The following is a 16,537-nucleotide window of genomic DNA, read 5'->3' as shown; positions in this document are numbered from 1 at the left end:
GTGGTGGCCGGGTAAGCGGTCCCCCGCGGCCGCGGGCATGGAGGGATCCGCCTCGCCTCCTGCGGGCTCGTCCTCAGGACCGACTTCGCGTGCGGAGACGCCGCGGCGCGATTCCCCGGACGACACTTTGGTCGCGGAGCCTTCAAGTGCCTACCGAACACCATCGACCACGTCCCCGATCACGGAGCACGGTGAAGCTACAATGCTTCAGACCACGCAGAATTTCCATTCTGGCACTTCGGCTACGGTCGCCTGCGGCCTCGAGGTTCCCGGTTCCGGCATGGAGTCCCAGGCTCCAACTGACACTCCTGCGGCGGGTTCGGTCCCGCACGAGATCTTGAACCTCGGCTTCGCGGCAATGATGCCGTTTGCCGAGGTCACTAAACATCACGAGACCTTGGTCAACTTCCTCAACGTACCTGACTACAAAATCGGAGTTCAGGCGCGCATCTTCCTGATGAACCTCTTCGGGAAAATGATCGACTGCTGCGCTCACTACGCGGACATCCTGCGTTCCATGTGGTATGCTGAGAAACGCGACTCCGCTGCGGCCAGGGCACGGGCGGAATCGGCGGAGGCTCGCCTCAGGGCTGCACCGCCTCCAAGCCATCAGCCTACCTTTGCGGACATCCTACAGGGCTCGACGGCCAACAGCGACGCCCCGGTCACAACTCAACAGCGGACGCCGGACCAACCATCTCAGCAGCGGCAAGTGAACCACGTCGCTTTTCTAACATCTACCGCGCCAGACTCCGCGACGCCAGCACAGCTTTTCCAGACGCGTGCTACAGGTCCGCGTTGTGGATCGCCGCCGTCCACATATTAGACTATGGGGCGCAGATCCAGATGTATCGGACGCCAACGTCATAGATAACATCAATGCGAAAAATCCTGGCATAAACCTAGATCCGCAGACCACAACGCGGCGATACACGTTTAAGGCGCGAGATGGAACGAAGACGCACATACTATCTATGGCGCCAGACGCATTTTCACGCGTGATTGCAAAGGGTAGGCTAACCGTTGGTTGGTCATCGGCGTTAGTTGCGGAGGATCTGCATGTACCTATGTGCACCTTCTGTGCGACCTACGGCCACTCTCGGCGCAATTGCCGCGTAAGTACAAACGCGGCGCACGCGGTGCTGGATCACACGCAGTTACAGACTGCACCGTGCGCGAGAATGAGTCCGCCGTAGCGTGTGCAGTGTGCCGTAGGGCCGGACGAGAGGGGCAACCGGTTCCCCAGATTGCCCGATCCTGGCCACACGTCTTGCGCGCTTAAGATCCAGGACGGATTATGGCCACACATAATCTGGGCTTTAAACGGGGGGGGGGGGGGGGGGGAGACGGGGGAGCCTTTTCTTTTTCTTTCATAACCGACGAGTTCTCTGGACTTATCTGTACAAGCTCGTCCAAAATTTTTCTCACTAATTTCTCTTCTGCCAAATCATATCTTAAAAGCATCACTCTTTTCTTACTGTTCTGTTCGATATTTCAATATTGCATTACGTTCCTTACTGCACCTTTCAGTAATATAATGTACATTGGTGCTTTTGGATTCTCTTCCTCTCCTGTTAAAACATATATCCTTGAGAACTGGCTCCCCTCAGTTTCTCCGCCGCGCCTTTCTGTTACTCTAAAGTTGTGTATTTCTTTTTTCCACCAAGAACGAAAGGAAGAAGATGGTTTGCACGGTATAAAAAAGAAGAACCGAACAAGGGTAAATAGGGTACGCCTCAGGTCGCAGATGAGCCAACGTTTCGACAAGTGGACTTGTCTTCGTCTGCGGTGTCCACAACATGGGCGGCGACGGCCAGGGTAACCATCTGCGCTCAGAAGACGGTGTGCGTCCTGTTCTCACCTCCGAGAAGAGGCATGGGGCATACGTCACCAACCATTCGCCTGGATGGCGTCTGTCTAAGTTCAGACAGTCTGTCCGCGTGCTCGGAGTCTTCATAGACCGCACCCTGTCGTTCATAGCTCATGGCGAATATCTCAAGGAGCGTGCTGAGTTGCTTGCTGCTCGTCTTGGAACCCTTTTGCGCATGAGTGGCACGTTGGCACCAGAACAGCTCAGAAGGCTATACCATCAGGTCATTCTGCCAACTCTAACTTACGCCTCCCCTGTGTGGTGGACTGAGTGTCCCCACTCGGGACTCCGTGCAAGACTGATAACTCTGCAGCGGGCTCCGCTAATGGCGTTGGCTGGAGCTTACTCCACAACAAGCACGAGGGCACTTCAAATTTTAATGCATGCGGATCCGTTGCAGTTTGACCTTGATAGGTTAAACGCGGAGTTTAGACTATTCATACTACGATTGGATACGACATTCGGCCAAAATTCGTATCTTGCCTCGGAGATAGTTTCCTCTTTTGATGAGGCCCTTCAACATCCGTCGGAAGTAGTTTCTTTTGGACATGTCCGTTTGGACATGGTTGCGGCGGCGGCGAAGGCGTCGCTGCCGGCGCTCCATGTCTTCACGGATGGTTCATATACTTCCACGGCTGCAGGTGCTGCGTTCGTAGCATTTACACAAACCGGCCGAATTTTGTCAGTAGGCCGGTTTAGGGCCGAATTGGCAAACACTGCGTATTGCGCCGAAAAAATAGCATTTGAAGAGGCATTGAGGTTTGTGAAACATCACAGTGGACGAACACCTGTCCACATCTACACGGACTCTCTTTCACTCCTCAATGCCCTTTCAAATTATTCCACATTAGACCCACAAATTAATGCTATTAAACTTCTAAAAACGGTCGCCTCTATTCGCACAGTAAATCTATTTCATGTCCCAGCCCATTCGGGCATCGAAGGGAATGAAATAGCGGACATAATTGCGTCCAAAGCATACAAATCAATTCGAATTCTGCTATATCCAAAAATTCCGTACGCACGACTTTCAAGCAATCAGTAAAAGCGAAATGGCAGGCCTGGTGGCGGGACAACAATGAGCATACTTTAATTTAAAATTGGATACCAAATGTATTTAACATAACCCAAAATTTCCCTCCGGCAAAGCCGTTGGTTACATAACGGGACACGGTCGTTTAGCGGTGTATTTTAACCGCTTTGGACTTGCTGCCTCGGCAGCCTGCCCATGCGGTTATGCAGACAGGGACGTCTCTCATTACCTGACATCATGTCCCATCACATCGCATTTGGTTTCACAACTACCCGTTATTCTGCCGAATGACCAACCAACGGCCAACTGGAGACGTTGGCTTGATAACAAAAGATGTTGCGCATTATTGATGCGCATTGTATCACTCGTTAGTTCAATCCTACCAGAGTACACACGTACAAGAACACGTAAATTGTAGCTGCACTTTTTCCTTTTCCGGGGAGGGTCATTCAGGCCATATGAGGTAGACATTTATGTCAGCCTTCTCCGGAATGGAGAAGTGCAGCGGTTACCATGTTAGGTTATTTATTTTTGTTGTGTTTTTTTGTTATTTTTTTTCCATTTCTTCTTTCATATCTTTTATTTATTTATTTTTTATTATATTATTCTTTCGCTTTCTCTTTCTTTTTCTTTTCCCTTGTGTTTTAACCATACGTATTACTTATATCACTGCTGTTATAAGTAATTGCTTTATTATTATTTATTTACCTCTTCTTCTACTTATTAATATTTTACCACTTCTTTTATTTATTGTAAATATTGTACATATTTTGTACAGAGCAGCTAATGTATTTATTAGTACTATTATTTCCTTTTCCTTTTCTCCCACATAATATGTACATATGATATCGATTGTATACTGTCTTGTACGTCTTGCTCTGTCTTTTTTGCCTTTTTTCTTTATTACAGATTGGACTTCACAACCCCAGCTCACACCTGCATCGCAAAAGATATTCCACTTTCTTTTTCATTCATTCATTTATTTATTACCTTTATTTTATTTATTTTACATTCTCATGTTGTAAATAAAATTGCATTATTTTTTTCCTCTTCATTATTTTATTTATTTATTTTTCCTTCATTTTTTATTATTAATTTTCTTATTTCTTTCATTTTTATTTTTTTTTTCTTTTTTTTGTGTGTCACCACTTCGGGCACTTCTATTGAAGATTAAGAAAAAAAAAGAAAAAAAATAAACAAGCTCTGCGAGGATTGCCCACCCTCTGTGCTCGCTGAACCCTTCGGACACAGATGTGTTACCGTGCCCACATTTATTTTTTCAATTGGCTTTTTTCCACCAAATTAAAGATTTTGGCCGACTGGGCCCAATTCATTTTATTTTAATTGGCTTAAGCCTGTTGATGCTCCGCAGGTGCAGGCATTTTCTCATTCCGCTTTATTTTTTAATTTACTTTCCAACATTGTCAGGAATGAGACTTTGGATTGGATTGTAATTTGGAAAATGCAACTTTGAATGTGTGTCCAAAAATGTTAGATTTTAGGGAGTCTTTAGCAATATTCCTCATGTCGGAGTTTGGAGCCTCTGCAATGTTATTATAAATTATAAATTTAAAATTTTACAATTTAATAATATTAAACAATGTTCTTTTGAACCAAATGCCGGCTCTTCTGCATCACAAAGGACAGAAGATGTTTTGAAATTGCCCACAGAAACTGAAGAAGCGAGCGAAAGTTTTTTTTTTTTTTTTTTGACCAGAGGAAGGCTCGCTTTTACGTTCTTTATCGCCACTTTATCTTTGATGTTAATAAAAAAAATTGCACTCGAGTTTGAGAGAACCTGCGGCATGTAAATACATGCGCGCTTGGTGAAAAAAGAACGGGTAGAATCCCTGAGCCGCATTGAGCCGATACTATCAGGGCTATTGAAAAAACATTTAATACTTTTCACCTTCATAACCATGCTGACTTATTCTGAAAGTTAAAGAGAAATCTGCACGCAATGCATTCCCGGTCTCAGGAGGATATAGACAGGCGGTTCTCATGTGGCGAACCGTAACGTCTATGCGTTTCGGCTCGGAGGGTGCGGGCTACCGAGCGTTGTAATATTATCTGGCAATGGAACTGTGAGGAATTCTTGCGTAAACGAGCCGTTTTACAATCGTTTCTTGCAAACTGAGACAAACCCGAAATGATAGCGTTACAAGAGTGCGATAAAAACTCTAAGCTGTCTGGATACAAATCGTACCCGGGCCTAGGGGACAAAACGCAGGTTGCCACCCTCGTCAAACGGAATGTTACCGCGCTGCAGCATGAGACAGGACACGCCCAATTAGATCACACACTCATTGAAATGCCGCGAAAGCGGGAAGATAAAAGCGTATGTTTGACTTATAGGAAGGGAAAGGCGCGGTAACTGTCTGACTTGTTTTTCTGTGGACACCGCAACCGCTCCGTAAGGGAAAGGAGGAAGGTGAGAGTGAAGGTGAAAAGAGAGAAAGAGGAGCCGTAGTGGAGGGCTACGGAGTAATTTCGACCACCTGGGGATCTTGAACGGGCGCTGAAGTCGCACAGCACACGGACGCCTCCATCGAAACGCAGCCGCCGAGGCCGGGTTCGAACCCGGGTACTCCGGCACAGTTGTTGGGCGTCTTACCACTGCACCACCCCGGCGGGGCCGTATATATTTTTAAATGTATACAGCTCTCCGAAAGAGAGAAAGAATTGCGGCTTCGACAGCCTATTCGCACAAACGAAACAGATGCGGGAGAAAATCCAATTGTCATTGCAGGGTACTTAACGCGCATCACCCCGTATGGGGGTACAAAATCACGAATATTAAGGGGAGGGAACTCTGGAAAAGCATTTTACAGAATGAGCTAACCTTAATAACTGACCCTATGAAACCATCAAGACAGGGAAATAGCGTGAGTAGGGACATCGCGGTCAGGGGGTGTAACACTGGAAGCGACAACAAAATTATTGAGATCGTGGTAGAAGCCGGACTGCCCGCGCCGAATCTCAAAACGTTCGCAGCTGTAATTAGGACCTATTCAGGCAGAACCTTCATGCCCAAGTAGTTACGGCTCCGTGTATTGACGCTATGTATGCATTGTGCAAATTGTATGTTTTGCAAAGCATTGTATGCCTGTTCCTGCCTAAAGCCTGACACTCAGGCTGGCAGTATGTTCTTAAATAAAAAAAAAATAAAAAAAAAATCACAGACAGCATCTTGGGGCACAGACATTCTCGCCGCAGTTAAAGAAGCCACCGAAGAGGTGGAAGCAGACTAAGCGCAAGAAGAGGTCGACAAGTGCTTGGTAGGTCTGTGACGCAAGAAAAAGGACCTAGAAGCAAAGCTTGTCCAAAACAGGGGGAACAGAGATGTACGCAAGCTCCTGGCCAAACCAGAGATATTGAAGAGCGTGCGCTGTACTTAACTAGACAAAACTGGCGCAACCTGCGAGAAGAGGGACCGCTGAATCAGCAAAGCTAACACGTGGAAAATGCTTACACATCTTTTAGACAAGACAAAACATGAGGCACGCCAACAATTACAGAAGCTCGTATATATAAATACGAAGGCACTAGAGACCAACTGATCTCTGAAGTGAGAAACAGGTACTTGAGATGGACGGCCCCCACACCCCTCCCCGAATACAAGGACGCAGAGAATCCCATTCTAGACTAGTTAATTAATCACCATCGGAGAAGTTAGGGCGGAATTATAAACATGGAACAAAAACGGCGACAGGTTCAAGACAGAATCAGTAATCGCATGCTAAGGAATTTGGATGATGCATCAATAGCGAAATTAACAGCGTATATGCAGGAATGTTGGGACAAGGGCCAAAAACTAAGTCTAGAAACCCTGAGGCCCATTTCGTTTACCTCATGGAGGTATACCTCCATGATAAAGTTATGGAGACCCCTTTCATAAATGTTAAGTCGGCTTCACCTCTATGCTGCCTTCCCCACTAATGGCGGAACAGCAATGTATCAAAACATTATATTAAGACCATAGTTCATATGATTTATGCATCAGAACATATTCGCATAATTGCCCTATTACCACTACATGCATCTGTGTAGAAGCAACATGCGATTTCAGGTCTATATTGCCGTTTTTCTGGCGGCCAGTGACGCCATGTTGGGGGAAAGAAGCAGCGTGAGAAAGCCTACTTAACGATTTTTGCAAGGGGTCCATTAACACGAGACTAAACAGATTCCTAGAAGAGCAGAAACTTTACCCAGATACGATGATCGGATTCAGGACATATCTTTCTGCATGTGACGTCATGCTGCAACTTAAAGAAAAAAATTGCTCACAAAATAAAGAGAGGCGAGGCGGCCATGCGACTGATGCGGCGGCGCAGCTCGCGGTACAGTCGCGGTACACTATTGCGCATGTGTGTGCGCATTCCTACTACTTAAACTATTAAGCCTGGACTGAGGAAACCATCCACGCTATTTCGTAAAACAATTAAAGTTTACTCTCTCTCTCTCAACTGCCTAATTCGACTCTCTTTGCGGATCATGCGCGGTCAGCGCCGAGCAGATGAAAGAGGCCAAGAGGCCCACCGAGTTATGCCGAGTCGCGGACTGAAGATATCGCCTGGACAGTCATTAAACCTTTCATAGCTCTCCGTTCATAGGCCTCTGTGTACGCGCAAAAAGTAGATAAAAGTCCATTCTTTACATGTAACAAAAGACTTTTGTTAGCGCGCAAGCCTTACGCTTTGCGAAAACTACGTCTGCCTAAATTATCGGAACCGATATCTGAACACATCAATTGTAATTCTTTAGTTAGCACTTGACGTGCGTAGTCGCCTGCAAGAAACCATGTTTTGATAGCTGTATTTATTTTTTACAATAATAGAGCTGACAATAAACGGGTTGTATATCCAAAATAAAAAGTAAAAATTCTTGGGAAAAAAGAATTAGCTACTTTTAGCTCCTTGATAAATTTTTTAGCTACTTTTAGCTACTTCCACGCTGCCATCTAGCTACTTTTGCTCGCCAACACCTTCCCTATTCTTTAGGTCTCTCGCGTGCTCCCTGAGCCGGTCGTTGATGCATCGCTTTGTTTGCCCGATGTCACACGTCAGGGGAATTCCGTACACTACGCCGGTGGCGCATTCCGCAAAGCGGTTCTTATGCCGCTTTTTACACCCGGACGTTTTATTATCACCGGTGATGCGTCGGGCCAGTTGACCAAGCTTCCGAGGGGCTGAAAAGACCGACGGCACGTTGTGCCGGTTTGCCAGCTTCTTGAGGCTATGGGAGATTTTGTGCACGTATGGCATCACTATTCAGGCCTTACTTTAGCCTGCGGAGGGATTACTGCCTCCTTGCCAGCTCCGGGCTTCAACTTCTTCATGTTTCTGCAACAGAGACAACAACCGACCCAGGGAAACAAGCGGCATCAAGCCTTGCCAATTGATACCTGAAGCTATCTTTCATATCATGCACAGATGATTTTCGGAGCGTAGACTCTAAGCAGAGTTTAGCGATCCCTCTCTTCATGATTTTTAAATGGGATGACGTATATGGCAACAGCTCTTTTTGTGCTCTAGGTGAATATGCCCAGCAAACGTGATTATTCATGAACCTAATTCTTAAATCCAAGAATTGCAGGCTGGCCTCAACCGGGAGCTCGTACGTGAAAATGAGCCCCCTGTCATGCTTTTGGAAATCATTCAGTACACTCAAAAGTGTATCCTTATTGGGAATGCTACAAGGTATGCTTAGAACAACTATAAAGTAATCAACGTAACGAAATACTTTTCGAACACAGTTAGCGTTAGATTGCTTAAAATGATCGTGTAAATGGCGATCAATGCTGGCTAAAAAATATATCATAAAATCGGGGCAACACGTGACCCAATGCAAATCCCCTTCTTTTGCAGATAAAACTCATTGTAAAAGACGGTAAAAGTGCTACAAAGATAAAATTCTAAAGCACTAAAAAGTCCCCTACAGTCATCCCCGAAGCATTCTGAAACGGAACAGGTCCGTTAGCGTCAATACATCCCGCAGCAGCGTCAAACAGTTCTTGATGCGAAACGGAATGGAAAAGGTCGTCACCTCAAATCTAGAATACCAGCCCAACATAAGTATAACATAACTAAATAACTATAACAGAAATAACATAATAACTAGCCCAACATAAATAACCATGTCCTTAAATCTAGAATACCAATTCTAGCCAAACAACTAACTCTACTGAAGTACATTTCTAAACAGGTTTCCCAAGGACCCAAATGTGCGAAGTATGTGGGAGCGGGTTGTCCGGCGGGAAAGCTGGCAGCCAAAAGACGGGGACCATTTATGTTCGGCGCACTTCACGGTGATTGCTTCGACCAGTCATTGTAGTCGATCATTGTAGTCATTACCACTCATCGATAAGCCTTTCTACTCGTTTCTAATCAGTTGCGGTCATTCCAGGACATCGTTTGACATATTAGTCATTTCGTCGTCATAAGCAGTCATGAGTCATATTCGTTATTATTTGCATTCATTACCTCTACAATGTCTATTATAACCTCTATTAATCATTAACTACCACCAACGATCACCATAGCAATTAAAAACCACGGTGGGGCAAGGCATCAAGCGCGGCGGGCGAGATGCGGCTTCCGTTTCTTGCCATGGCAACCTAGCTGCGCGGCTTCACCTCCGCCCATTGGCAGGTATAGGCGACCTCTGCTACAGCAGTTTCGAACATTCTTTGTTCGACAAGCGTCAAGCACATTTCCTGCTATATATCGCCCCCGTCGATTGCTTAGTTCTTTTGCGGGCGCAAGTCAGCCCAATAAAAACTTTATTTCGCTGAATTAAAATTCATACTGCAGGCTTGAAGGCGTCCTAATTTGTCTCCAATGGCATTGTCACCACTACGGGACAGTAGACTACAGGCAATAAAGCTGCGGTGTAAAAGGCCGTGCCAAAAATTAAAATAAGACTGATAAAAGGAGCGGTAGCCAAAACGGCGTGTAAAAGCGATAAAAGAAAGGCAATGGAAAACTAGAATAAGATTTAAGGCTACTAAAAGCGCAGCAACGAACACGTGTGAAAGCCCATATACAATTCCTGTACAGTCTAGCGCGATTTGAAGGTGAGCGTCGACCAGCCTAGCACTCCAGGCACCTGGCGGCTGATTTTGGAATAGGAAACATCATGATTTCACACTCTTCTCTCCTTCGATTGCTGTTTTATGCAACAACCACCACTACCGCGACGAAGTCACCGCCCTTTCTCTCTATTCTAAGCTTTCAATTTGTTGCGATAAAGTGTGGATTTGCTTACCTCGTATCTTCGCGGGCGATAACAAAATTGGTGGGAAAGATCTGGTAAAGCCAGTGCTTGGCAGTTCTTGATTTGAACGACGTTGAAGTTGGAAACAAATAAATCAACGCAACATCGCCTCGTCATATCGTCTTTGTCCACCAATAAAATTCCGCAAAACATTTGTTCGTAAGAGTATATAACTGCTGTAATGATCGATGCGATCCCAGACCGCTTGTCGCAAGAAAAATGCCACGTTTACGTCAGATTACTTCTTCAGTAAATACAATGAAGCTGCTCACGGAGTCATCCCTTGGGTTTTAAATGCTTAATCAATTCCACACACACACACACAAACACACACACAAACACACACACACACACACACACACACATTGCGTGGGTTAAAACCATGCAATTTGGGCAGCGTGATCCATTACAAATCAGGCAGTTGCAGCAACACTTCCATTCTCGGAAGCCACTCAGGCACTTCGTCTTGAGTCTTGAAAACTTCAATAACACTCGCAACGGCTTCACGAAAATACTGCCGTATTTTCCCCGCATCAAGGTCTGCATGCCTTAAAGCCATTCTGGATCGCCATATACTGTGCAGGCCCAATTACATAATCTTGTCCAGCGGTAGCCCATCATCATCTTCAATTCGTAAAAATCGAATTCCGAATGCATCCACGAGGTCTTTTTTAATTGTTCGTTGTAGAATGTCCCAGAAGAAAATGGCTTCCCAACAGTCTAAGAAAACGTGTTCGATAGTTACCGGTTTGCGGCATACGAAACAGTGATTTCCCCAAGGTACAAAAAAACCTTTCATTTCTAAATAAGTCTTAACTTATAGTGTATTGCTATGTAGCTTGAAAAAGCAAGTTTTTGCTCCCCCTGGTACAGCCATTGTCTTTATGGACCTGCACAGTACAAAAATCTGTACAATGGGATCAGGAGAAAGACATCGCACAAGTCCTTGTCAACGTTGAAACGTGATTCATAATTCTGCTTGTCTACCGTGAGGATGATAGCGAGATTCCGCGAGTGACAGATACTGTGATTGGCGAACAATTAGAAACAAAGACTAAAATAGTTAAGTCACTCAATTAAGTGACGTCAAGGATGTGACGTCACCCATCTACCGTCAGCTATGAGGACCAAGCGGGAACGAGTGCGCTCCAACGCCGCCGGGCGGCGCTTCTTGCATTCCGCGGGTCTAAACGATGTCCTAAATGGTGACGCTGCAGGAGTGGTGGAAAGTTTAGCTAAGGGAGTTGACGAGATCATGGAGATAATACAGCGAGCGCAGATAGTTGTATGCACAGTACCGGAGGTGCTAGGATCGAACGGAAAGCTGGAAAAGGACGTGGTGACAGTTAATCAGGACATAAGAAAGTTAAGCCTGGAGAAGCGTTTCGAAGTGGTTGAGGTAAACAGGGAGGTGCATAAAGCAGGTTTTGGCAGGGCTTTTCAGCGACATGGCATACATTTTAACAGAAGGGTGGGAGCAGAGATCGGCTGGCGCCTGGCAGGCAGGGCTGTAGCTTTTTTAGGGGGTCCGCAAGGGCTCCGTGCACAGAAGCAGAAGAAAGCGTAATAACGGAGGCTGAACCCAAAAAAACGGCAAGGAGGAGGTCGAGAAAGAAAAGTACAAAAAAAAGAGATTTAACGCTAGGATCAGCTACATAAACATGCAAGGAGGTAGAAAAAGACCGAAATGGCTAGAGATAGAACAGCAGTTGAAGGATTACAAAATAGGTGTGTACGCTCTATGCGAGACTCATCTCAGGGATCTAGAAGATCCGCTGTTTATAGAAGACTACGTCTGGGAAGGATGCAAGAGAACGATAACGGGAAAAAAAGAGTGGAGGGGTAGGTATGTTGATACACCAGGGAACAAATTGGCAAATAATTAAATTTCATTTTGTAAAGAACATATCTGGATATCAGGAACAGTTGCCGGCATATGGACATGGCTAGCGGTAGTTTATTTAGGAACAGGACACCAATGCAGGCAAGAAAACAAGGATCTCTTTGAATGTCTCAGTGACGATATAAGGCAGTTTGGAGACGGGGCCGATATTATTCTGCGGGGGGGGGGGGGGGGGGGGATATGAACGGCCACATCGACGATCTGGATGGATACACGGATTGTAACGGGAAGCTAATGTTAGATTTCTGTGAGCGACACGACCTAGTTATAGTAAATAGAGAAACAAAATGCGAAGGACAAACCACGTGGGAATTCCGCAAAAGGCTGACGACCATTGACTACTGTCTAATGCCGCAGGGAATTTATAGCAAGGTCTAGACAAAGAAGGGAAGTGTAGTCTGGGAAGTGATCATAAACGTATTAGTCTTCAGTTGGGGCCCTTGATGAAAACAGAAATGGAACTTTGACAAAAAGTAAACGCAAAATTAAACGACGACCAAATAGCGCATATAGCAGAGCAGCAGACATAAAGGAAACAATAGAGAAAAGCCCCATGGAAGACTGGGATTATGAACAGGTAGAACTACTCATAAGGAGAAAAATTAAGGAGGTTAAAGTAGCAGACCGCTGGAATGGAAAGAGGAAGCCACGGAGCTGGTGGAATAAGGAAATCAGGGAAGCTATTGAACAACGACGGGCTGCTTCAAGGGAACACCGAGTGGCAAAGAAAGCACGGGTATCTCAGCAGGAAATCGACCAAAAATGGGAATCATATCGACAAAAGAAACTTGATGTACAGGTCCTCGTCCAAAGTAAAATAAAACAGTCCACCGATCGCTGGATGGCTGACATACACAATGCCTCTAGAGGCGGAGCAAAAAAATTCTGGAACCATATAAGCTGGCTAGGGAAGAAGAATCAAAGAAAGCAGGATCGGATTCGAGATAACGAGGGAAATTGTTTAAAGGGAGACAACGCAGTGAACTACATTACATCAGTTATAGCCGAGTCATTTAAGAGCGACGATAGGGTAATCTCCGCAAATCAGAAAGCAACACAAGATAGCTGAATACAAAGCAGCTTAGAACTGACCAATCTAAACTGGAAAACGGCAGAAAAAAATGTTCCTAAAAACACATCTACAGGAATAGATGGAATTCCGATCAAGCATTTTAATGAACTTGGTCCAAGAAGTAAGGAAACGTTGATAAAAGCTTTGGAAACACTCATAACGAATAAGCAAATTCCGGACAGCTGGCGGCAGAATAAAATGAATTTAATTTATAAAGGGAAAGGGGAAAAGATGCACATAAAATCCTACAGGCCGATTACCATAATATCTGTTATGTACAGGTTGGCTATGTAGGCGGTGATATTGAAGGTGCAAGCATGGGTAGAAAGTAACAAGATACTCGGAGAACTTCAAAATGGCTTTAGAAATGGTAGGCGCTGAGATGATAGCCTGTTCGTGCTTACCCAATGCATCGAAATATCTAGAGTGCAAAATAGACCTTTGTATTTGGCCTTCCTGGACATAAACGGGGCGTACGACAACGTAAACAGGGAACTCCTGTGGAACATATTAAAAGAAGAAGGTATCGGTTATGAGATGACAGAGTTCCTACAGGAAATATACCGGTATAACAAAGTAGAAATTACATGGGAAGGGATAAGAAGTACGGAAGATGTCAAAGTATGCAAATGATTAAGACAAGGCTGTCCTCTATCACCGCTGCTGTTCAGGCTTTATATGATAAACCTGGAACGGAGGATACAAGAAAGTAACCTAGGTTTTAACCTATCATATAGATTAGGTGGAAAGGCGGTAGAGCAGCGCCTCCCCGGTTTGATGTATGCAGACGATATTGTGCTGCTAGCTGAGAGTCTGGAAGAATTACAAACTCTATAGCTAAGTATTGCTCTAGGCTTCAGTTTTAGCGCAGTTAAGTCGGGTCTGATGATTTTCAACGGCTCAACTGATCAGGGTCTCAAAATACAAGGTCATAAAATACCCAGAGTAGCAGAATATAAATATCTCGGGGTATGGGTAAACGAAGGATTGGCATACATTGGAAAGCATGAGCAATCACTTAAGGCCAAAGGGCGAAGGAATGCCGGGATAATGAAGCATAGGACATTGTGGGGATACAACAGGTATGAGGTTTTGAGGGGTACTTGGAAAGGAATTATGGTGGCCGGGCTTATTTTCGGAAATGCGGTTTTGTGCCTAAAATCAGAAGTACAGTCGACATTGGAAATAAATCAGTGAGCCGTCGGACGATTAGCACTAGTTGCCCACGGCAAAACCACAAAGGAGGCGGTACAGGGAGATATGAGCTGGGCACCTTTCGAAGTACGGGAAGCTCAGAGTAAAATATTATATGAGGAACGCCTGAAGAAATTGGACAGTAACAGATGGGCAGCTAAAGTATTTAAATGCCTGTACCTAAAAAGCGTTGACTCACCGTGGAGGAAAAGAACTAGGAAACTAACTAGTAAGTATGCTAGTTACAAGGACGGAGAAATTAAGAGCGTTAAGCAACAGGTAAAAAATACAGAAGGTAAAAATTGGATAAATTCGATGGAAAAGAAACAGGGTGTGAAATTATACCGAAAGTGGAAAAGGCAGATCAGGAAGGAAGCTTTCTTTGATAACTCAAAAGGCAGTGCCCTACTTTTTGAAGCGAGGTCAGGGTGCCTTGCAACACGCAGCTACAAAAAGAATTTTAACAGTGAAGATATGACGCATGTGCTGTATGTGGTAACTCCAGTGAAACAATTCACCATATTATACTCGAATGTAATGGTATCCACCCGGAAGTTGATGCAGGCGCAATAACTGTTCCTGAAGCTCTGGTGTTTGATACCAGTGGCCGGGGGAATAAACCGGTGGTGGAAACTAGCAAAAAACGACTAGAAGATTGGTGGCTTAAAAGCAGAGAAGTGACATAATGTTCAATAAATAGAACGATGATATAGTTAAGCAATCTAAAACAATAATTAAGATATAGGGAGAAAAACGAGCATGATAGCTACTGCTACCACCCCGTTTCAAAGGGGACGCTCCTATAATCCATCCATCCATCCGTGTGACAGATGCTCACTGCCCACATCATGGCGGAAGTAGAATGGTGGCGAAGGCTGGGCCCAAAAGCGGTTAAGCGGTACCGCAGCATAGCCACAGGTCGGGGGGCCAACCACTCAGATTAAGAAATTATACTACTACAAATTAAAAAGTATCAATCAACATAAAAAGAATAGACATTTTGATAACTTCGCTTGTGAATGAGGTAAGGTATTTTATAAATACATTCTCAATTTTTTTTTTATCTTGCAACACTTGATGTTGCATCGGTCAGGAGGCGCTGCCAGAGGTAATCAAGGCAACGGAGATGACGAAGCTGACGAAGCACGAAACGGTTTCTTATCGCTGTCTGCTGCTCGTCTGCTGTGGTGCGGGCCTTGGTTCGCCCGGGAAAGCGTATAAATTTAGTTCGCAAGTCTGAAAGTGTCCCTTTTGCGAAGATTTCGACATCCTTGCTGGTTGCCATTCTGTCGCCGTTTGGTGAGATTTAATATCCCCCTGCAGCCGTGTTTTTTGGTTTCGTCCCCTTCGTTGTGCGGGTAGTGCGAAGTCTTTTTGCAGCAGTGTATTGCTCTTAGCCTTTTATCGCAAGATGTGCCCGCACAAAGCGAGGAACCGATGCTCTGTGGCACGTTGCGACAGCGTCGACTCAACCGTCGGTGTCTTACCGCTTCCTGGCTGACTTTCACCGGTGAGCAGATCTGGAGGTTGCACACAGACTCAATGTAGGCTCTAATGCTCGTGTGTTAAGCACGTTTGTTGATTCTAAAGCTGTCTGGACTGGTGTAACCTTGAAATTGCCTTGAAAACTGCTGTATACTTTCTGCCGAAGAATTTAAATGTGAAGAGTGATCCCAGTGCTCTATGCTCCACGTATGTTTTGATGCACCTACTAATTCATTACTTTTTTATTTCAATTGCAGCTGGCATAGCTTTGTTTTCTGTACATGCATGTTTCTTATCTGGTGATGTTTTATGGCAGGCCTTTGGAATATGAAAACCATAATTGTTCACTCGGTACGCTCTGTTGCGAACTGGGCACGACTGCCCCGTTGCACCAGTGTTTCTCGACCGCACCTTACTCTGCTGAGGGACAAAGTAAATGACCAAAATACTTGCATGACTTGCAGCAGTATTTGTATTTTGAATTTGCATGCGTGGTCTCTATTTGGAAGTGTTGCTGCCTTTCTATGCCGCCACCTTTGCCAACCACTTTCATTGTGCTGGAGCAACTGCTTATAAACAAGTGCGTAAACAACAGAAACTCGGGTTCTTTTAGATGACAAAGGTTGGCGCGCGCTGAAAGGCAACAACCTTCAAAAGATGCAGGCTCGTCAATGCAACGCGGGGGTTTAAAAAAGAAAAAAAGAA

Source organism: Amblyomma maculatum, chromosome 9, assembly GCF_055883805.1.
Source record: "Amblyomma maculatum isolate TAMU_Amacu chromosome 9, ASM5588380v1, whole genome shotgun sequence".
In the NCBI taxonomy this organism is placed as follows: domain Eukaryota; kingdom Metazoa; phylum Arthropoda; class Arachnida; order Ixodida; family Ixodidae; genus Amblyomma; species Amblyomma maculatum.
This window is presented reverse-complemented; position numbering follows the sequence as displayed.